General features: G+C 42.8%; 1 long non-coding RNA gene across 1 annotated transcript in view; it reads right to left on the bottom strand.

The window, feature by feature from the left end:
• The window catches only part of LOC113929637, a 58,011-nt gene extending 36,848 nt beyond the window's left edge, over nt 1–21,163 (bottom strand). The window contains exons 1-2 of the long non-coding RNA XR_003522269.2: nt 21,056–21,163; nt 7,617–7,715 (exon numbers count right to left, since the gene is read on the bottom strand). This is a non-coding gene — a long non-coding RNA (uncharacterized LOC113929637). The remainder of the gene's footprint in view (nt 1–7,616; nt 7,716–21,055) is intronic.
• Nucleotides 21,164–23,536: the final 2,373 nt, after the last annotated feature.

Raw genomic sequence — 23,536 nt, 5'->3', positions numbered from 1 at the left:
GAAAAACCCACTTCTTGGGGCAAATGAATTACAAAACAAACCCCCTTTCTTCAGGGGTGGATGCAGCCCCTCTGGGAGGCCAGGCTGGATTTCAGCCCCAGGTACATTTGTGTAGGGGTCTGGTGCATGCCCTGGAGGGTCCTGGTTGACGGTCCTGGCAAGAGTGTTGCAGGAAGGACAAGACGCCACAAGCAGAAAGGAGGCCAGAGTCCGATGATAGGCTGGAAGGAGGGAGGAAGGAGAAATAATGGATTCTTCCCGGGAATAGTCCCGGGTACTGACAGAGTGGGAGGAAGTTGAAACTGGGAGGGTGTTGTGAGCCATGGGGACGGGCAAAGGGCTTTTCCTCCTGTAAGACTTGCTTGGAATGCCAGTCGTGGAACCTGAAAGGAGACATCTGTTTCTTGGCACCCACGCTGTCCCTGTCTGTCCTCCTAGCTTTTCCGGGGCATAAAGGGTCATGGCCACCAAATGCAATCACATTTTTTTAGATTAGACCTTATTTATGCTTAAAATGATAGATTCAGGCAAGTAAAAATCTAAGTGATGTTTGAGATGTCTTCTCTATGTTCTTTCGCCTGTAGTACTCTATTTTTTTTGTGTTCTTGTAAATTCTCCCTACCCCTCATACCTAGCTCAGGGCCCACCATCTGCTGAAACTTCCTGATTACTCCAGTTCCATGCACACTTCTCTGAACGTCCATTATACTCTGATCGGCACCACAGATTTATTGTTCTCAAGCTATTTTATGTCTTTAAATGTTTTTCTTCCACAAGACTGTCAGTTTTCTGAGGGCAGGGACTGCACCTGCATAACTGTACTCACATCTCCAATGTGTCTTGCAAATAGGAAGCATTCACTAAAGCTTTAGGCTCCTGGTTTGGCTAATGCTGGAAATGAACACCTCAATATACAATTTTCAATTACTCGTGATAGTTGAAGAGCAATATGTTATGAAACACAAAACCAACACACAACCCTAAAAATCTTGCAGTCCACTGTTTTCACTTGCAACCTCATGAAGCCTTCGACCAGAGCTAACTCACACTGCTAGTGTATCACAGCATTCTCCTTTGCCAGCCGTCTCCCTAGACCATATGTGAGACCTACCTCTCCTGGCAAGACAGGAAGTGACATCAACGTGGGAGGGAAGTAGGATCCATGACCAGATCCCTGCCTGGAGAGGGCACTATGGGGCTGAGGAACAGTTCCTCCATCCTGGTCCTTACTAGAATCAACTGTACGTACACCACCTGTTCATGAGGTATTTCTGACCCACTACCTGAATGATTCTGCTCTTTAGGGGGAAGACAGAGGGCAGCCACAGTGAAAAGTACCTGCTCTGTCTGGTCTCCTTCAGGCTCTATCCCTCACCACGCCAGGCTGTGTGTCTCAGAGAATAAAAGGTGCCTACATGGGAAGTGTACCCTGGGGAAGGGAATGCCCAAGAGCCCTGCTTCATTTACCGTAACCCAGTTTTTGGACAAACTCCTGGCTCCGGAACCAAGGTCGCATGGGTCACTGGGAAAGGCAGGGTCAGAACCCAGAACCTCCAAATCTGAAACCTGGTGGGACTCCAGTTCATTCCTTTCTAAATATAAAATTGAAGTAATTACTGATCAAATGTGCCACTGAGATGAATAATGAAAAGCTAATAATTGTTTTCCTTCCCTTTTAAAGAAACACACCACACTTAGACACCCATTTACAGATATTTTCAGTTAAAATGTCACACAATATTTGTTATATCAGCAGGAGAATGGAAATTGAGTTGGCAGTGAAGCATTGCAGTGACAACTGTTACCTTGGAAACTGTAGTAAGCAATCATAATTACAATTAGCAAGACTTGCACAAAGTATACATAAATATTCACAGGCCAGGGATGAGGGTCACATACACCAGACAGCAAAGGAAATGGTGGGACCGTCGTTTCTTTCTCTTTGACACGTCCTTGCACAGATTTGGGTTCTGTTACCACATATCGCAACTTCTTCGAATTTAGGTAAATTTATTTCCTTTTGTGCCTGTTTTGGGGCTTGTAACATAATGACATCTGACACACAGCAGATTACTTGGAAGCTTCAACTGACCCTTAGTTCAAGTATGACCAGTCCTAAATGGACTTTTAAACAAAGCCTGATCTCACAAGAAAAAAAGGCAATTGTAAATAATAAACGGTGCCATAGCCCCATTACAAGGGAGCTCTAGGGAAAAGTGCTGCAACCCAGAAAGAATGGTTAAAACCTGTGATTTAATCAGCCACCGCAACTGGACTCTTGGCTTCTTCTTTATTGCTATGGAAGTGTCCCCTTTGATTCAGACTTCCCTGTCAAATCACGAAAGAAGTTGGAAAAAGAGTGAGTGATAGAATTGTTTTCACTCAGACACACCAGGAGTGTCCTGGCCTCTGTGAAATTTTTCACGACCAAGGGAGAAAAGGCAGTTCGGTCAACAGTGTGTGTGAGTCAGTATTTCTGTACACTTGTAGGAACAAAGCGTTGAAGGTAAATAAATCTTCATAGCAAAACCAGTACTATTTTCAGGGCCACAGGGCATACCAAAAACTCTTCTCCTGTACACAGTAGAGTTTTCTGTTCAGCTTGTCTGAGCATGTTGGCTGCCTGGGGCTTTCTGGATAAACACACGTTGCAAGTGGTTGCCATGATGTAAGGGGCAATGAGGGGGAGAAATGTTGATGTGCTTCCTTTGAGAGCAGAGGTCTTGACCTGAGCTTGAAGGAAGTCTGCTAACATGAATACAAGAAAGCGACCTTGGCATAGATGCCAAAATAATTGGAAGAACTCACATTTCAGGCAGTAGCATGTGTATGGAGTAGTGGGGAAGGATGGCGGAAGTGAGGACGGCAGATGGCCGACAAACTGTCTTCCTTCTCTAGCTCACAACGAGCCCTGTGTGTGCTTCCTAGGGGAGCCCTGTGCTCTTGGCAACAAAGGTTAAGTCATATGCCATGCCTCCCTCTGACCCATGAGTTAGGAACTGATGACTCTGCTCTTTAGGAGGGGCAGTATGTGCTGGACCAAAAGTCAGCCATGGTGCTGTACATCTTCTTCCTAATGTCCCCAACCCTTAACACGTTAGGTTGCCTGTCTCACAGAATAGAATAACAGGTGACTGGCATTGTGTGGGATCCCAGCAGTCATAACCATGTTACAAATAGGACAAGTGACATGTATTAGGTTCCCCCATCATAATTCAATACAAGGTAGGGAAAGAAACTTGTTTCAGTTAAAATGAAAACTTCATCTATTACCTTCTGCTTTAACTAGAGTTGTAATTACTTATTTGAAGCCCAACACTGGGCTAGGTTCTGTAGATGAGGCAAAAGAAGGATGTCAGGGCTTCTTCCTTTAGCAGAACTTATGATCTAGTTGGGATGAAGGGCTTAGGAAACCCAAACAATTAGTAAAGCATATGATACCTACCAACTATCATCAAGTATGAAAGTGTTCAGCAAGTGAGAGATTGTTAAGGTCTGAGATCATTGGGAAAGACATCAAGAAGTTGGCACTTGGAAAAGGCCTTGTACATTGTGGAACTGGTAGAGATAAACAGTGCTCTCACACGTGTGTGTGTGTGTGTGTGTGTGTGTGTGTGTGTGTGTGTACGGGAAGGGGGCGGGGCTGAAGAGTGCCAGGAGGAGGCCTGTTGAGCACAAAGCCAAGAGAACTACTACAGCAGAGCTCAGGACAGCCACCATTTTAAGACTGTGCTGGTCTATGGGAATGATGTCCCAAATGGCATCTGGGTTTTTGCTCTCTGAAGCTCTTTCCTGTTGGAAATCTCTACGCTCAGCACTCACTTGTTCTGCTCTGAATCTGACTTCAGCAATTTGACCCTTGACCTCTCTTCTACCTTGACTTTCCTATCATTTCTTTCCCCTCCCTTTTCCCTTTCTTTCCTATACCCCTTTTATTAACATAAGAATACAGTGATTAACTGTAGAGTCTATGACTAGAGACTATTAGTGTATAACCATGATCAGTCCTTAAATAATGTCCCCAACGCAACATAAGGTAGTCATACGGTAAATAACACTAGGCTGCCAGTAATTGAGAATCTACCATGTCCTTAGTAACTTATTTTAAAACTCATGTTATTAGAGAAATACATCCATGTGGAAAAAAAAATCACACAGAAGAATTTATGATGAAAAGCAACAATCTTTCAATCTTTCTTTCTCCATCCCAGTCCAGTCTCCAGAAGCAACCTCTTGTATTCATGCCTTTGAGTTCAAGCCTTCTAATAATTACCTACATACCTCTAAATAATATACTTCCATTTCTTGATTTTTTTTTTTTAGCTTTAGGCAATATATGTTGACTCTCAGCCATGAAAGACCAAGACTTAGTTCATTTGTATTACACCCCACCTGTCTATTCCTGCAGTGTTTGATCTTTATATTGTTTACTTTTGAGTTATTTTATTAGATAACTTTGTGATATTAGGTATTATACTTATATCTCTCTGATTCCCACTTTATCCTCTTTATTACATTTCTCTATTTTACCCCTCCCTTGCCAACTCCCACCTCATCTTAGCCATGTCTTCACTTTTACATTTTCAAGATGGTTAACATTTACATCTGATCTGAAACAATAATTAACTTTTATGAGCTTTTGCTATAGATTGAAAATCAAAGAACAGCACTGACATTATTATAACTATGTGAATATTGCTCACTGCAAAGCCAAGTTGTATGTTAGGATTTCATTTCCTCCTTTATGAGCTCAATGAAATATCCTCTGGGCTACTCAAGATACAATGGTTGTAGCTTTAAGGTCAAAAGTTTTCTCTTGCCTTACATTGCTAGGATTGCTTGAAGTTGTAGAATGCTTCACAGTTGAATGACGAGTTTCTCACACATCTTTTGATTGTTGCTTCTGTTGCTCTTTTTCCCCCGGAGTTTCTAATGGACTCATTGCCCATTCATATTTACAAGAAAAGGACTAAGTAGGTGATACAGATTTCCTCTGCCCTATACAGGAAGGTCTTCTGCTGGATCACAGTGTACAGGATGGGGTCCAACAATGGCAGGTTTTGCTCTGGGGTAAGGGGGCCAGAACCCTCACCTCAGGTCAAAATGAGGAGAACATATCTCCGGGCAAAAACATCCAACATAGACTCTTAGCTTCTCGAATCAATGTTTATTCAGTTTCCTTAAAAAGGAGCCCACCAGAATTTTTATCAGGGATAAATGCTGGGCTGTGTGTAGCAAGAGGGGAGAAGGAGGGGGAGATGGCACTCCCTAATACAGCTGTTTTGTGTATGGATGTTCAAAGAATACTCTTTGTTAGCCCAATGTTTTACCATGCCCTCCTGTCTTAAATGCCAGCTCTAGGTTTAGAGGCTTACAAGGGATGCTCTGGGCAGATCTCTGTAACCTCCTACCTCAAATGTTTGGGAATGTGGTTCCATGTCTCTGTTTCATCTATCGGCATGTCCCCTTCTGCTTTTCATCTACCAGAAATCTGTTTGAAATGTCTTATCCACTGATTATCCACTTTCCCATTCTTTGCAGGGGTTCAGAAAATGGATGGGTATAAAATTCACTCACCCTCTTGAACAGGTCATACTTCTGTTCATGGCACCACGTTTGTCCCTTTATCTCTAAAACATTGAACTCTTCATACTAGTTTTCCATTGCTCCTGCGACAAATTACCCAAACACAGGGGCATAACACAAGTTGATTTCTCTGATATTTTGGGAGGCCAAAAGTCTGAAATGAGTTTTGTAGGGCTAAAATCAAGGTGTAAAATCAAGGGCTGGTTCCTACTAGAGGATCCAGGAGAGAATCTGTTCCTTGGCTCTTCCAGTTTCTCGTGGCTGCAAGCATTCCTTGATTCATGGCTACATCATGCAAACCTCTTGTTTCCATTGTCACATCCACATCTATCTCTCCTTCTGTAGTCAAATCTCCCTCTGTCTTCCTCTTACAAGGACCACTGTGACTACCTTTAGGGCCTGCCTAGATAATCTAGGATAATCTCCCCATCTCAAGACTCTCATATTAATCATGTCTGCAAAGCCCCTTCTGCCAAATAGGTAAGGTTCTGGGGATAAGGACCTAGATATCTTTGGGGGCCATCTCTCTGCCTACCATAGTCTTCCTTCATTTCTCCCTTTTTGTTACCACATACATCCAGTTAAGTAATTAGGGGCCATGGATTGACTGCTGCATTGGCTCTCAACTCTGAATGCATATTAGAATAAGCTGCTTTTAGAAAATACCATGGGGCCCCTGGGTGGCTCAGTTGTTAAGCGTCTGCCTTCGGCTCAGGTCATGATCCCGGGGTTCTGGGATCGAGCCCTGCATCGGGAAGCCTGCTTCTCCCTCTACCACTCCCCCTGCTTGTGTTCCCTCTCTTGCTGTGTCTCTCTCTGTCAAATAAATAAATAAAATCTTAAAAAAAAGAAAAAAGAAAATACCATAGTCTTGGCTTGATTTTGCAGCTAAGAGAATTAGAAGTTCTGGGGGGTTAGATCTGGGTATTATGATTATTTTTAAAAAACTCTTTGTTTTGGTAAAATTTCCAACTTATAGAAAAGTTGTAAGAAGCTGCAAAGAACTCACATATACTCTTGATTTACCAACTATTTACATTTTGCACCATTTTATCATTCCCTTAATTTTTTTTATGAGACTGAGTCCTTCACCCCTAGAAGTCCTTCAGTATGACTTCCTAAAAAGAAGACTATTCTCTTTCATAACCACCATGCCATTATCCAAAGCAGGAATTTAACAGAGACACAAAGCAGTTTGCACTGCCCCCCTGGAATATATGCCATGATATCAGGAGTGTAACCCTGCTTTTCACTGTTTCCTTTTGCCTAGAAAATCTTTGCTCATTCCCTATTTTTAGACTTTGTGAATTACTTGTACTGTGTTTCCTGAATAGAGTATGTGTTTGGGTCTTGCTTTGTGAGTCAAATAGAGAATTTTTGAGCAAGCGAATTAAACCTTATACATATTTACTGACAATGTTGATGGTCTCAATTCTACTGTATTATTTTATGTTATTATTATGTTTATGTTATATTTGCTGTTTCTCTATATGGTTTGTTTTCATTGCTTTCAAAGTTATTTTGGTATTTAGAATGATACATATTTTTGTTTTGGAAATTATATTTGTATTTACACCTTTAAAAAATGCCCCTAGTCACACCCTTTTGGTGTGTTGGCAGGGACATGGAGAAACCGTAGCCCTTGTGTATCGTTGGTGGGATTGTAAAATGGTGCAACTGCTATGGAAATAGTATGGAAGTTACTAAAAAAATCAAAAATTGAACTACCATATGATCCAGAAATTCCACTCCCGGGTATATATAATCCATAAGAATCAAAAGCAGGGCTCTTGAAGAGATACTTACATGGCAGCACAATTCACAGTAGCTGAGAGGTGAAAGCAACCCAAATATCCAACTAGTGAATGGATGAACAAAATGTGGTGTATGTGGCATACAACGGAATACTGCTATGCAGCCTTAAAGACATGAAATTCTGTGACATGCTGTAACATGGGTGAACTCTGAGGCATTATGCCAGGTGAAATCAACCAGTCACAAAAGGACAAGTACTATATGATTCCACTGACCTGAGGGATGTAAAGCAGTCAAATTCGTAGAGGTAGCAGGTAGAATGGCGGTTCCCAGGGGCTCGCCAGTTGTTGGTTGGTGGCCATGGAGTTTCAGTTCTGCAAGATGGAAAGGTTCTAAAGATCTGTCTCACAACCAGGTAAATATACTTAACACTAGTAAACTGCACACTTAAACATACTCAAGATGGTAAATTTTATGATGTCTATTTTTATCATAATAAAAAACAAATGCCCTGAGCTCCCTGTTTTTAACAAACTCTTTCTATCTGCTTTCTTTTTAGTGTAAGTTTTACACGGTATCCTTGGATTCCCACCTACTGCGTCCACAAGAGTCAGCGAGTTGACGCATCAGTTTTAACACTATCTCCAGGTGGTTCTATGATGCAGCTAGAACTGAGTCACTGGGCAGCCCTCCCTTCCAGTCTGACATCACTATTCTATTCCAGCTTTCATCCCTCTTCCCATACTATTAATCTCCCTCTCTGGCTTTTCCCAGACTTCCTGTTGAATCCTTTCTAAACACTATGCCCATAGTAATCTCAGGAAAGGTCTACTTTGTGTCATGCTCTCCACTCTTAATGTCATTGATGGTTTTTTTGCCATGCCTCACACTTGGAATAGGTGAATTGATTTGGGTCACTTACCAGTCATGTGACCTTTGTTAAGTAATGTAAGGTGCCAACATAGTTGCTGAATCATAACAGGTGTTCAATAACCATCCTTCCATTCTTCCTTTGTTAAGGTCTGGTATCCCATTGTTCATGTCTGCCCACTCACTCCCTAGACCCACCCTCCTGACCTCCCCCACCAACTGGCACAGCCGTCTTTGGGTTTTGAAACCAGACTTAACTTTTTTTTTTTTAAGATTTTATTTATTTATTTGACAGAGAGAGACACAGCGAGAGGGAACACAAGCAGGGGGAGTGGTAGAGGGAGAAGCAGGCTTCCCGCTGAGCAGGGAGCCCGATGCGGGGCTCCTTCCCAGGACCCTGGGACCATGACCTGAGCCGAAGGCAGACGCTTAACGACTGAGCCACCCCAGGCGCCCCGAAACCAGACTTAACTTTTAAGACCAAATTCCAATCCCACCTCTTGCCTACACACTTCAGCCAGAAAAGATCCTGCTACCTTGAGCACCCACAGCACACTCTAACATGTGAAACCTTTCAGCCAAAGTTCACTTGTGTTCTGCCTTTTTACAAAAGTGTAAATAAACTTAACTAAATGAAAACAGAAACCCAAGGAAAGGTAAGGAATGGAGCAGAAGGAGCACTCCCTATAAGAGAATTGAGGAATTACATCATTTGCTTTGAAACATGTGGCCTTGCTTGAACAATTAATGGTTCAATATCCTTATGTTTTTTGGCAAGTTACACACTGTAGAAACCTATTGTATTGAAAGCTCAATGAGGGCAGGGTCTGTGTCTTAAGCATCTCTGTCCTCAATACAACATTGTTGGAAAGCAAAAATATTTCTTGTGTAATAGGGTCTATATATCTACTACAGCTGACAATGACTGAATGCTTATTATCTACTTGGCTCTGTTCAAAGAGCTTTACATTAAATCCTCACAGTATCCATGTGAAGTAGATCCCATTATTAGCTTCATTTTACTACTATAAGGCCCTGAAACTGAGGTTCAGAGCAGTCAAGTAGCGTGACCAAGTCTGCGCAGCAAGTATGTGGCAGAGGCTGACCTGGGGTATGAATTTGAAAGGTCTTTAGAATGCATGCTGCCCTGCCTGTTACTGCCTGTCATCGATGGGCGAACAAAATATAGTCATTTAATTATATGCCTGCAAACTATAATTGTTCCTATTTTGTTCCAAGATAGAGACCATATTGATATTTTCTGTTTCACTGAATTTCTAGGCAAATGGATGTCAATGGTCCCCTCAGGGCTGACCAGGTGGACGAGTGGGCTGTGGGGTCAGCACCTCTGCATTTTAAAGCTGACCCTGCCACCTACTTGATGTGTGGTCTTGAACAAGTCACTTAACCTTTCTTGTTTCTCAGCTCCAACTTCTATTACGGGCATTTACATAGGATTTGTTGCCATAGTAATAGAAAATAATACTGACCTATCTCTCAGGAGTGAGTGTCATGGGAATTAACTAATTTACAGCTGTGAAGAGCTCTCAACATATGAACTGCTAAACAACAGTGAGATCCTAAAGAGAATTTAAAACACCATCAGCTTGTGGAGTGTGCCCATTTGATGCCCATCATTATATGTTTAACTATTAGCATTACTACTCATAATAAACTTTTATGAGGTACTTTAGGTGGTTGAAGTGTTTTTATGAGAGCTAATTAGTTGTTCTAACCAGCTCTATGAGGTAGGTCAGTATTTTTATCATCCCTGTTTTGGAAATTACATTAAATTGGTGCATGTGTCATTAAAAAATGTTTAATTTCTAAGTATTTGGAAGCATTCTGTGATTGGAGAAAATTCTCATACAGCTATCACACCTAACATAAAGCTCCAATGGCAGGGCATTGGGAGAGCAGCGTTGTGGTTCCCAACATATAACACTGGCAAGTCTTTTCATTTTTAATTGTTTGATGTTTACACACTAATGATGTGGCCGTTTTTGTGCTAGGTTCTTCTGTGTATCAGTCAGGATGGATTTAAGAAAATATAGCCCCTTTTAGATATTTCAAAGAAGTTTCATACAAGAAATTGGTTATACATATTTTAGATGGGTTATAAAAGCAAACGGGAGAATTAGGTGCTGGGGGAATAATTAAAAAGAAGAGGTCATTCCTAGAAACTAGTAGCTTCGTGAACCAGTCCCACTTCCACAGCTGGGGGCAAAAAAGAGAGGAGATCCAGTTGGCAGAGTCCTGGAGCCCACTTGCTATTGGAAGAGAACCACGGAGAGAAGCGCCACTGTAGGAGCTAGAATCACAAAAGGAAGCAGCCACCTCCAGAGATGCTGGCAAACCAAGAGAGAAGAACAGTTTCTCCTCTGCCCCCACCTTCTGATGCTGGATCTGTTTCTACCAGGGCTTCCTACTGGTAGAAACTAATAGGAAGTCATGGGTGAGGGAGCCTGAGAACTGTGGGCTGTAGGTTTCTAGCTCTAGCTTCACACAGCTAAATGGAGAAAGGTGGTTGCAGGACTGAGAAAGAGCACGTAAGTAACTAGCCTGTCTTATAAGTTCACTAAGTTTTTCCTGGAGCTCAGGGAGATTCAGAAGCTTGCTCCATGGCCTTTATACCAGCAAGTGGTGGACCTGCCATTCAAGCTCAGGTTTGCTAACTTCACGTGTGAGGCATCTTCCCAGGGTGACCCTTGATCTCTCAGTCTTAGTGTGCTCACCGTCCCAATGGGGCTCCAGTGGCAGGTGGTTAAGAATGTTTATCTTGACCTGTCTTCAAGGGTGGAGTGAGGCTTCAATTAAATCGTGTACATAAAAATACTGGGTTGTCGTACTGCAACCCCAAAATGCAAGCAAGTATTGCTATTTGTCAATAATGTTTGCAAAAATATTTGTAAACATAAATCCAAGATTAAGATGAGATTTCTTTTCCCTCAGAACATAGTTGGAGCACCTTACATTTAGACCATGGAGGAAAACTGAGTGTGTGGGAGGACCACCTTTCACATGGTCGTTGCTATTCTTGTTGGATTCAAGTGGCGCTTACACAACAGATTAAAAAATTACTTGCAGCTCCTCATTTATTCTGATTGGCTTCTAAAAGTGTTGCCAGGTTTCGGTCATACGCTTATTTTAAAACCAGTATTGTTCCATGATTGCTAATAATCCTATAGTATAGAAAGGCAACTGAGATATAATACATGTTCATTAAATAGTTGGTGAAAAACAAATAATGGATGTCCAGTCTCCTGACTCCCACTCTATGAGTGGGCATGCTAGTGGAGGAGAAGGAACATTTTGGCTGGGTAAAATGGGACCAGTCATTTATCTCTCTGACCCTCAGTTTCTTCACTGGTAAAACAGGAGTGCTTGCCCTCCTACCTAGGGTGTGAGTTTGAGGATCAATTGCTATAATGGGTATTAAAGTGTTCGGTAAAATTTAAAGTGCTGTACTGATGTCAAGGACAACCGCCAAGTTGTCTTGCTGCCTCCTGGGCCGTACAAAAATATGGCTTTTGCAAACATTGAGGAATCCTTATGAGGAAACAAGACTGTGTAGCATCCTATCATCCGTCATTCCCCAATGTCATGAACTGTACTTAATGTTTGTGCCCGCCCTTCCCCATCAGAGACAATGAAATCACTCTTATGGACTATTGTTTTCCCAAGTAACAGCCTTATCATTTGTATTGCTCTGAGAAATGCTATGTTGGAATCACTCACCCCAAACCCCTGCTTTTCATCAATCTCTTTTTGGCTGCAGAGCCCCGTAGAGGGAGACAATATCCAAATTGCTTTCAATCCAATAACTCACCCCAGACAACAATAAAAACAATGACAGAAGATCTCAACCCCAAACACTGGATGTTTAGTGACTCGTGTGTTGGATGATGAGCAACCATTTGCAGGAATTCTTGTACCACCTCTGATCTGTTTGTATAAGATGCTGGGCTGTAGTTGTCATCTCTGGGAGCCGTCTCTTCGCGTGGAAGTGATCCAGCTATTCTCCTCTCCATAGGCTTGAGACCACGATCCCCCCTTTGACTGAACTGGATTGGCAGGGACTCCAGCTCTGCTCCTTCTCCCTTCCCATGTGTCCCCAGAGGCCACTCAGGGTCAAAGGCACATCTTTAAGTGAGGTCGAGGGCTGGGTCTGGCTCTCTTGGACAGATCCCATAGTCTGGAGTCCATTCTTCTCCCCAGACTGATATCCTGGGCAGCAGTTAATCTTGATGTATTTCCTTCTGTCTAGTGGTCCTGATGTGACTGGAAGAGGGACCCACAGAACCATGTAATTCCTGATTTCTTGAGCATCCCCTTTCATGTCCATGAACCTTACACAGGAATGTTTTATCATGCAACAATGAGAGAGTATGCATTTGTATCGACTAGAGCACAGTGATGAACAATAATGGCCCCATTAAATTCCACCCTCAATAATTCATGGGCTGGGAAGGAGCTGCAGGAGAGACCAGTTTGATTTCAACTCCTCAATGCCACAGATACTTCAAAAACAATTTGTGGGTAAATACTACAAGTCTCCAAAATTACTGTGCTTGCTAAAAGGCAACTATACCCAAAGGAAGCCTTTCTGTTTGAATTTAATTGATTTAAAATTAGCATTCCCTTTCTTTTGATGGCTCCGTTCTTGTTTACTGGGAAAACATTTGTAGCAAAACACATACTGCCTGTGTACCTGGGCATCAAATAGTCTCACCGGCAAATACTCCCCTCCCCGCCACAGCGCTTACATACATATTTGGCTCAGAGACCTGAACCACTCTCAAGGAACTATTCAAGTCTCCCAAGGAAATGCTATCTCGCCTTGCCAAGAACGATGCCGATGTCTAAAATCACCTTAGGGTATAGTCCTGTGGATATTCCTTGACCTCTCAGGCTACTGACCATGTGGAGAAGAGCAGAAAATAATTTGTTAAGGAAGTGTTACTGTTAGGCTGGATTGTTGGTTCCCCTTCTCTTTCTTGATTTTTGAAAGGATGGAAAATACGGGAAGATGGGGTGATTGGTTGTCTAATAGAGACTATTTGTCTAGAAACAGACTTTTGTGATTGTTGTAACGCCTTTGTTGTTTTGTTAGTTGAAAGAAGATTCTCCAGGGAATTCACAGCATGCAGAAGATTCTAAGAAATGGGTGAGGGATGCACATGATCATTTGAAATAAAAGTTCTCATTTACCTTACGGTTCCTACTCCTCTAACAGTTTAAACACATATGTGTGTATGCGCATGCATGTGTGTGTATGTGTGTGTGTGTGTGTGTGTGCGTATGTATCTATATGTAAATATTTCATTGTGGACCATAAGAGAAAACAGAAAAAATAAAATAAATATCAGCTTTAGTCTTAGCACCCAGAGGTACTGTTTTAACATTTCTTCTAAGTAGACCTAAAACCTACAGTGTAATATTTTAGTAAAAAAGGAATCATATGGGATATCCTTTACATAATTTTAAATCCAGTTCTATTCACTTATTGTATTAAGTGTGTATTTCCATGTTCCATGCTCTACATTATTATAATAATAGCTTTACAGAATGTCATCAAGTGATAAATCAGTCCCCTATTGTTAAACATTTAGAGCACCTCCAAATTTTCCAAATTCCAACGCTCTGGTAAATATCCTCAAAGCTACAGGTTGGTGTTTCTTGAGGATAAATGACTAGAAATGGAATGTCTGAGTTAAGGGATATGCAGAATTTTTAGGCTTTTGATATGCATTGTTAAATTTCCGTCCAAAAAGGTTGTGCCAATTTTATTTTATCACCGGAAATATGAGGGAGTGGCTATTTCTCCATATTTTTTTATTATTATGTTCAATTAGCCAATGTATAGTACATCATTAGTTTTTGATGTAGTGTTCAATGATTCATTAGTTGTGTGTAACACCCAGTGCTCATCACCACACGTGCCCTCCTTAATGCCCATCACCCAGTTACCCCATCTCCCTACCCCTCTCCACTCCAGCAACCCTGTTTGTTTCCTGGAGTCGAGTGTCTCATGGTTTGTCTCCCTCTCTGATTTCTTCCCTTTCAGCTTTCCCTCCCTTCCCCTGTGGTCCTCCACACTATTCCTTATGTTCCACACATGAGTGAAACTGACATTGGGCATTTAAAAATATCGTTTCAATCCTATGGGAAATATAAAGTGAGGGACAGACCAATGAAATGATGTAACACTAATAAGAATGCTAACAAAAACGTAATTGGTACCTGGTATGGACTGAGTTGTCCCCACCCCCCATTCATATGTTGAAGCCTTAAACCCCAATGTGAGGGTTTGGAAATATGGCCTTTACGGAGGTAATTGAGGTTAAATGAGGTTATAAGGATGGGGCCCTAATGCTACAGGACTAGAGTCCTTAAAAAAGAGGAAGAGACACCAGAGAGCTTGCATTCTGTCCATGAGAACACAGTAAGAAAATGGCCATCTGCAAGCCAGGACTCGCCAGACACCAGCTCTCTGGCACCTTGATCTTGGACTTCTAGCCTTCAGAGCTGTGAAAAAAATGAATTTCTGTTGTTTAAGACACCTAGCCTGAGTTATTTTGTTACGGCAGCCTGAGCTGACTAACACAGATCCTTTGTAGATGGTTGGCACAGCCCAGGCATTCAGCACAGCCAGAGGCTACACCGGGGAATATTAATAAAGCACAAAACAGCCAAGTGGAAATGCTGGTGCAGGGGCACTGGGATAATACAGACGGAAGGGGAACCCTGGGCTCGTGGGGCTGCTGCTATTAAGGTGAGCACAAGGGCAGGCGTAGCCCGCCACCAGCGGAGAGCCACGTACCTACATCGTTTTATTTACTTATTTTTACTAGATCTAAAAGGGCTCCCGCCTGTAAAAAAGCTGGATTGAGGGCTTTTCCTTTTATTTTCTCCTGATATTCTGGCCCCCCTTACCTAAGAAAAAACATATGTGAATTAACATAACATCTATATTTTACTGACACCCTTCCCCTAGGTACTGATCCTGTATAAGCTAATTGGTGTTTTAGAAACATATTTTATAGCAGAAGGGACTGTAACCCACTCTGTGACCTCAGTTTCCTCAACTATAATTTAAGGAGGTTGGAAGAGATCAGGGAGTTTAAAATTTGTGCACTGAGTCATAGCTAAGGCCACACCCTCCCCTCTCCAGTATAGAGGTGGGGCTCTGGGGTTGGGGCCCAGTGTGATACACCTCCTCTTCCTTGCTTTATTAGAACAGCTCTTGCTTTTATTTGTTATGTGTGATTTTATTTGAACAAAATGTCTGTTATGGACTGAATATTTGTGCTCCCCCCAAATTCCTATGTTGAAATCCTCACCCCTGATGTGATGGTATTAGCAGGTAGGGCCTTGGGAGGTGACTAGATCATGAGGGTAGAGCCCTTACAATGGGATTAATGCCCTTGTAAAAAGACCCCAGAGAGCTCTCTTTCTGTCTTTCCGCCTTATAAGGATACAACGAGAAGGGGGCAATCTGCAACCAGGAATTGGGCCCTCCCCAGAACCTGACCATGCTGGCACCCTGACCTTGAACTTCCAGCCCCCAGAACTGTGAGAAACCAAGTCCTGTTGTTCATAAGCCACCAAGTCTGTGGTATTTCATTATAGCAGCCTGAAATGACTAAGACAAGGTCCTTCATCTTAAAAGATTTGAAAGGCTTAGGATAGGATGGTATTAAGTTCCCTTCGGATTATAATTCCGTGATCTCAAAAACTGGTTTATTACCTGTGTAGGACTTTGCACATTTTATAACACTCCTTAACATATATATATTCTCATCCACTGCCCACATTCACTCCTTTATGCAGTAAGGACATGTATCATCACTCTCATTTCATATACTTGGAAACATTAAGGGACCTCCCGAGGTCATCATCTAAGGTCTTCTGGCACCAAGTTCCATTATTTCCCTGACACTCCTGTGAGAAGGAGCTAAGAGCTACATTCCTAGAAGCCATGAGGAAAATAAGGAAAGGAATAGTAACCTTTATATTTAAAAGTGTAACTAAAAAGTATAATAAGTTACATGAGTTCTTATTTTTTTAAGATAATTCTGTAAGATTGTTTTTCTATTTATTTATTTATTTATTTATTTTTAAAGATTTTATTTATTTATTTGAGAGACAGAGAGAATGAGAGAGAAAGCACATGAGATGGGGGGAGGGTCAGAGGGAGAAGCAGACTCCCTGCCGAGCAGGGAGCCCGATGCGGGACTCGATCCCGGGACTCCAGGATCATGACCTGAGCCGAAGGCAGTCGCTTAACCAACTGAGCCACCCAGGCGCCCGATTGTTTTTCTATTTATTGATCATTCCTGTTCATCTTAATATGAGTTATGTTTTTGGGGGGCCATAAGGTCTAGAATGGCCATTACTATGAATCAGGTGAGTTTAAACAGAAGGCCATCACTTTAGGACCTGCAGAAAAACAGAACTACCAGCCAGCCTACCCTACTTAGAAACAAGGAGGAGTCCAACAGAAAAGGTTTCCTCAGCTCTGAATTTACAAACCTGCATTTAGGAGCTGGCAAACACTGTCTCTTCCCCAAATGCTCATCACCTCCCCTTTTCCAGGTTGTATATCCTCTTTACACTTCGTAACAAATTGTGACTTTTCTTTGGTTCCATCCCCTTTTGCTTTTGTTCATGGGCCCTGACCCTTCAGCTTTTTGACGGTTAAACAGCCATGCCCAGAGGCCTATAAAAGGTTATTCCGGCACCATTTTGGACAGCCTCCCAGGATCCTCCTTGATTGGTCCAAATTGGCTTCTTTTCTACTCTGTACTCTACCAGGCTCCTGACCCACGGCTTCTTCTCCTGTTCACCAGAAGCGTTTGGATTTGGCTTTTGGCCCAAATTCCCTTGGCTCTGACTCTTGGCACTTCTTTAGGCCTTAGCTTGGTCTCCCCATTCTGACTCTTCATGCTCCAGACAGCTCAGAGACAGATGCCTCTTCCCTTTCCTTCTGCCCCTGGAGATCCCCCTGAGTACCATGGTCAGTCCTCCCAGCCCCCTACAAAGGGTAGGAGGAAGGTGATGGTGGCCACGTAACCAGTGGGGATGTGTTTCTTAACATCATTCTCATGCCTCTGAGAGTAACCTTGTAACAACAGTAACTGCCATGATAATACAGGAAATTCTCTTGGAATCCATATGCTGTGCCAGGCATACGGATGCTGAATACTTATGTGGGCAATTTCCTGTTGTGTTTTTCTTATTTCCTCAACTCTACTGCGTGTTGCCTGGGCCCAGGGTCATGTCTTACACAGGTAACCACTGTAATCTAGTGGAGCTAATGGGCTTGTGTGGCTACTAGCCCCTGACTTTATAACATGCAGTACTTCACTGATGGATGTGAGAAGTTTAAAAGAGAGAGGAAAAATATTGAGCATAAGCTTGACATAGGTCTTGGAATTTCCATCATCTTTTATTTCACGAAATATAAATTTTCTATATAGTCAAAAGATCCACCTTACTATACTCATTTAAAAAGACTCTTTTCCAATCTCTTCTTACACCCCACATGAACTGACTGGAAAAGTTTCCATAGTCCTCCACGACAGTCTTCTAGTTTGGGGTCCAGTCTGTTCACTGCTCAAAAATGGCTATCTTTGACCTAAAGTCTCAGGTTGTAGGGGTGCCTGGCTGGCTCAGTTGGTACAGCATATGACTCTTGATCTTGGGGTTGCAAGTTTAGGCTCTACGTTGGGTGTAGGGATTACTTAAAAAAATCTTTAAAAAAAATTGCAGGTTGTATTGGTTGTTATCAGAAAGTGGATTTTATGTGCTGCTTACCTGTTTTTGGATATAAGATAATTGTACTTCAGTGTCCCTAGCATCATTTGGCTGCAAGAATGACTGCTGGTTTTTTTTTTTTTTTTTTTGACTTATTTATTTTAGAGAGAGGTCACAAGTGGGGGCTGGGAGAGGAACAAGCAGACTCCATGCTGAACACAGAGCTGGATGCCAGGGCTTGACCTCCCAACCCCGAGATCATGACCCAAGCCAAGATCGAGAGTCAGACGCTCAGCTGACTGAGCCACCCAGGTGCCCCTTCTGTGCTTGTATTTAATCTCTGTTGTTCCTCATGAGGACCCACTGAAAACAGAGTCATCCCTGTCTCTATGTCCCTCTCTGCCCTTAACCTCTGCCTTCCATCTCTCTTCCTCTTTCTTTCACCTCTTCAACACTTATATCCCTCATCCTTGCTGCAAGGAACTGAAAGAAGAAACCAGAATCCCAGATCTCATTTGACATTTCTCTGGAACACTTGGTAGGTAGCATGGAATGTCTCAGAGATGGACATACATTTTCCCTTTCGAGACAGATTTGGAATATGAATAATCAAAGAAGGCATTCCTCCATTCAGCTGAGAAAGCACTAGCCTGAAGCCAGATATATCTTCTGATTTTATAAACGCACAAACCCACAAAAGTTGAATGAAAAGGAACTTATAAAGTGAGGAAGATGATCCAATTGCTTTATGCTCTCTGATAACTTTGAGGTACTGAGTACGAGTACCCATCCGTGTGACTGATTTAATGGCTTACCCTTATGACATTGTTAATCATCATAATTATAATAACTTACATATGTGTAGTGCTTTATAGTGTCTAAAGCATTTTTATATCCATTATCTTATCAGGTCTTCACAACAAACTTGGGAAGATACACTTGCCAGAAGATTGGACTTTTCCGGTCCCTGCCCCTCCACACCCCAAGGGAGAGTAACCAACCTTTTAACTCAACTCAGTAAAACAACACTTTAGTCTCACTGAACTGCTTTGCTAGACAAAGGGTTACACCCCACAAACCAGTCTTGGATTTGCCACATTTCTGACCCAGTGGGCATCAGTGGGAGCTCCCTTATTTTGCCATGAACATCATTCTCAACCTAGCTTTGATGATTAATTCTAAGTACTTCCTCAGCAATTGTAAGCACTGCTCTAGCTCGGGAAGACTGAGAATTTACAGCTCCATTCCTCCAGAGCACTACAGATCAGGCTGATGGTGGGTGGAGCAATTCCAGTGGTTTTCTTTCTTATACACGACTGTACTGTAACCCCAAGTCTCTATGTGACCAGTAATTATTAGCCATAGAACCCCAAACTCTTCTTAATTCCTACCTCTCCCATAGGTACAGGAGTATATTCCCCTCCCCTCTAGCCCTTGACATGAATACAGTACCTGCTACGAGTTCTTAGTTACAGATGAGAAGACAGTGTTAGGGATTACATCATTTGAGAGCCAGGAGCAATTCTCAGATCCTCTAACTTCCAAATCCCTTATCTTTTCCGGTGTGGAATATACTTCAGTGCCCCTTTTAAAAAGTTTTCAGAAACAGGCCCAATTCCAATAATTTTTTTTCCTAAAACACTGCTCGTTATTTTGGCATTTCATAGAATCACTTCAGCTGTATTTTATGGTCCTTCAGAGTCAATGTGAAAATGTGTTTATCATTAGACCTTCTTCCCAGCCCATCACCCTCCTCTCTGAGAAATATCTCCCTACTTGTGGGGGGGGTGAATCCTGATGGCCATGTTTCTAGGGCATGCCCTTTCCTTCCTTTCGTGGCTGCTTAGGAAACAGGTGAACCCACGCAGGATGGAGCAAACCGTCTCTGCTGGAAATGTGGAATATTGGAAAGATTGGATACCACTTATTCAGTTTTATGGGTCCTGTGAACTGAGGACAAATATACTCTGGGGCCATAGGCCCTGGGCTTGGACATATAAACAGGAGGCAGAGACTAGAGAGAGAAGGGAAAAGCGGGGACAAAGCCAGAAGAGAGAAGGGGCACCACGTGGCGCCGGGGGAACAGAGCGAGGCAGGCAGCAAGAGCGGCAGCTTCTTCGTTCACAGCTCCAGAGACACAAGCAGCCCAGCCTGCATTGTCGTTGCTGCCGTTGGATCATAGAAGACGCTCTAGGATTCTTTCCAGTAACTTCCTGTCTTTCATGAAGTTAAAGAGGATTTCTAATATTTGCCATCCAAAGAGCTTTAACTGAGATGAAGAGAAAACTGTTTTCTGGAATTCTTGGCTCCAAGCATGTCCATCACTGGCTAGGTATAGAAAATCATCTTCTCCAGCCACTGCCTAGGGGTGGGCCCACACTCGGCGGCACACGTCCCCGGGTCCACCCGTCCCCACCAGTGTGGCTGGGAGACAGCCTTCCTTGGCTCCGCTAACCTCACCTTGTTCTTCACCCCGAAGCTCCCAGGGAAGAGAGCAGCATCCAGCCTGATACTCGAATAATTTCTCCTCATTGACACACTTCTCCTAACTCCCCTGCGCTGTGGCATGCCCACTTCCTTCTTCCTATTCAGTTGTTCTGTCACTCATTGTTGGCTAATGACTAGTTGGCTGGCAAAGAAAAGAGAAGTGGCAGCCAGCCTGGCCTTCACACTGGAAAGAAGCATGTTTTCTAGAGAATAAAAACATTATTTGGTAAGAAGCACGTCCCAGCAGTGAATATTTCTCTTTCGAAGTCCTGCTGGGCTCCTTCTGTCTCTGAGAGTCTGCGCTTTCCTTTGTCACTTCCTCCCACCTCCTTCCCAGATGGAGACAGGCAGGGCCACCTGATTTGGGCACGGGGCTCCTCAAAGGTGGTGTGGGTTCTCATAGATTCTAATATGATCTCGAGGAAGCAAAATATCGGAGTAGTTATACTCATCAGAAAAAAAGAGGCTGCTATTTGGAAACCTCTGAAGAAGCCCGTTCAGATTTTTCTAGAGAAAGCCGGGTAATTAGCAAGAAATGCTGGCTTCTCTCAGCTATCTGCTCAGAAAGAAGTCTCCCGAACCTGTAGAATGAACTTACCCTTGTCTTGCATTTAATGTTTGTTCAGAGAAGGACAGGACTCTTGGCAGCATCTCTCTCCTTGCCTTCTTGCTCACCTGGGTAATGGTCCACCCACCTAACTTACTCTAGTGCTCTTAAAAGCCAGGGAGCTGGGACCAACTGTCTGAGGCCAGGCCTGACTCTGTCCTTAGACAGAAGAATGTTGCAAACATTGATGATAACGCTGATGATTCACTTATTATGCATCACATATGGAGCAGTCTTCAGAGGGCGGGTGAAAACCCTGCTAGGTTTGCAGGATCCTTCTGCTAAATGCTTCTCAGCCAGAAGAGGGCGTGCGTCTCTGACTTTATTTTTTTCTCCTTTTAAACGAAGTGAAAACCCTAGGAGAACCAATGACTTTTAGATCTACACTGTTCTCTACACGTAAATAACAACAAAACAACAAAAAGTTCATCTGTTGAAGACAAACAGTCAAAGGAAATATTAGTAAATGCAAACCAGGCAGCTAGCAAAGAACACTGCCCTGGGTAGTCGGGTCACCCCAGTTTCTGGTAAGCATATTTCTTACACTGCTTGCTCAGGTTTAGAAATGAAGTGACAAAAAAATGCAGCAAAGTCCTCTTGCTAGTAAGGAGCAATGGGTAATATATTTGTTTGTATTATGGGATTGCAGTTCTACTCGAAGGAACACTTGACATTTTGATGAGTGTCTCCAGGGAGAAAAGGTACTAACTTCAGAACTTAGTTTTAATTATACTAAGGAGATTACATTATTCAAAAGCATCCCACTGGTAAGGTGCAACATTTCCTGAAACAGTTTAGTAGAAAATGCCACATTAATCAGTTCAATATTTCACTCCGAGGGCTTAATGATGGGAGAAGTTTAAAGTACCGTAGCACGATAATGCAGAAGGGAAGGAAAAAAAGAATGTTCACTTAGAGGAAAAGGCTGAAATAGTTGCTAGTCCCTCTTGTGTCTTTCCCCATCAGAAGCTGGCTGGCTGTGTTAGGAATGCGAGGTAGGGACCAACGTGTGGCACTCACTGTTGCTGAAAAAGAAGGAACTGGAAAAGGCGACAAACACAAGGAGAGAGAGCAGGTTCTCGGCCCAGGCATTTTACCTCTGCTCCTCAGGTCAGGGATGAGTAGCCTCTCTTCCTTCCCACCCAGCAGCACCCAGACAGACAACAGAGCTTCGTAAATGCCGGGAGTTGATACTAAAGGGAGGGGGGAACAGTGAGATTCTGGAGGGCTTTGTTCTCTTGGTCCCACTCCCTCCACCAGCTTGTATGCTAATTACCTTCAAAATTTGCCTATGAAATTTGAATGAGAACCTAGCCCGAAAGTCAGAAAGGGTTGCACTTACCAGGTGGGCTCTTACCTGAAAGGTGGCCCACTCTCACGGGTTGAGAGACTAAGGGAAGATGAAGATTGGAAAGTAAGTTTGCATCTGAGTGTTTGTAAATGTAAAAACCAGCCTCATGGTTAGTCAAATTAGAGAGAATCAAAGAATCTAGGTTCTCTGTTCTCATGGGGCAGTAGTCCAGCAAACAAGTGTGGGAGCTTTAGTGGCCTCTTGGCTCAACCAGTGAGGGGCAACAGTTAGGGGACAGACACACAATCACTATCGGTGTGCACTTGTTAACATTTTTTTTATCCAACTGTTACTTTAATTTCTGAGTAGCAACAAAGAAGTCGCAGTGTCTTGGAATAAAAACTAAAAATCAATACTAAAATAGCAAAGCTAAGTTGTCTAGAATGTACACCACGTGACATTTCTCTGCCCTGTTTTCTTTTCTCTATTCCTTAGTAAATGCTATCGTGGATTTTTACTGCAAGTGCGCTGCGGGCTCCTTCCTGGTATGTGTCAGAGTCAGCATGGTTTTTACCTTCAAGGCTCCCCACATCCACCATGATGCTTTTCTTCCTTCTGCTAGTCCCCTTCGTTCCTTTCAGAGCAGGTTCCTGTGTAGCTCTGCTCGCTGTATTTCCTTCTCTCTGTATCCTTCTCCACACATCCTCTGTTGAGGGAATCGAACTTTAGAGTTTTCTGAAATAGTACCTTACTTTTCCTAATTCAGGAATTCCCAAGCTTTTGTACTAGCATTATCCCATTCTTGCCCTATTCTTATTTTGCTTCTGTGATCCTTTTTTTTTAAAAAAGATTTTATTTATTTATTTGAGAGAGAGAAATAGAGAGAGAGAGAGCACGAGGAGCGGGGAGGGAGAGGGAGAAGCCGGCTCCCCGCGGAGCAGGGAGCCCAGTGCGGCTGGATCCCAGGACCCTGGGATCAAAACCCTAGCAGAAGGCAGATGCTTAACCGCCTGAGCCACCCAGGTGCCCCTTCTGTGATTCTTTGAACGTGCTGTATATTTATTGAAAAAAATGAAGTGAACCTGAATATTGTTTTAGGATGTGTACAATAGCCCATGAAATTTTTTAACAACCTTCCAGGGAAAAAATAAATATGATTTCACCATTAAAATTTCAATTGG

Source organism: Zalophus californianus, chromosome 5 (genome assembly GCF_009762305.2).
Source record: "Zalophus californianus isolate mZalCal1 chromosome 5, mZalCal1.pri.v2, whole genome shotgun sequence".
NCBI classification, from domain to species: Eukaryota; Metazoa; Chordata; class Mammalia; order Carnivora; family Otariidae; genus Zalophus; species Zalophus californianus.
The sequence above is the reverse complement of the archived record's forward strand: the minus strand, read 5'-3'. Positions and strand labels throughout refer to the sequence as shown.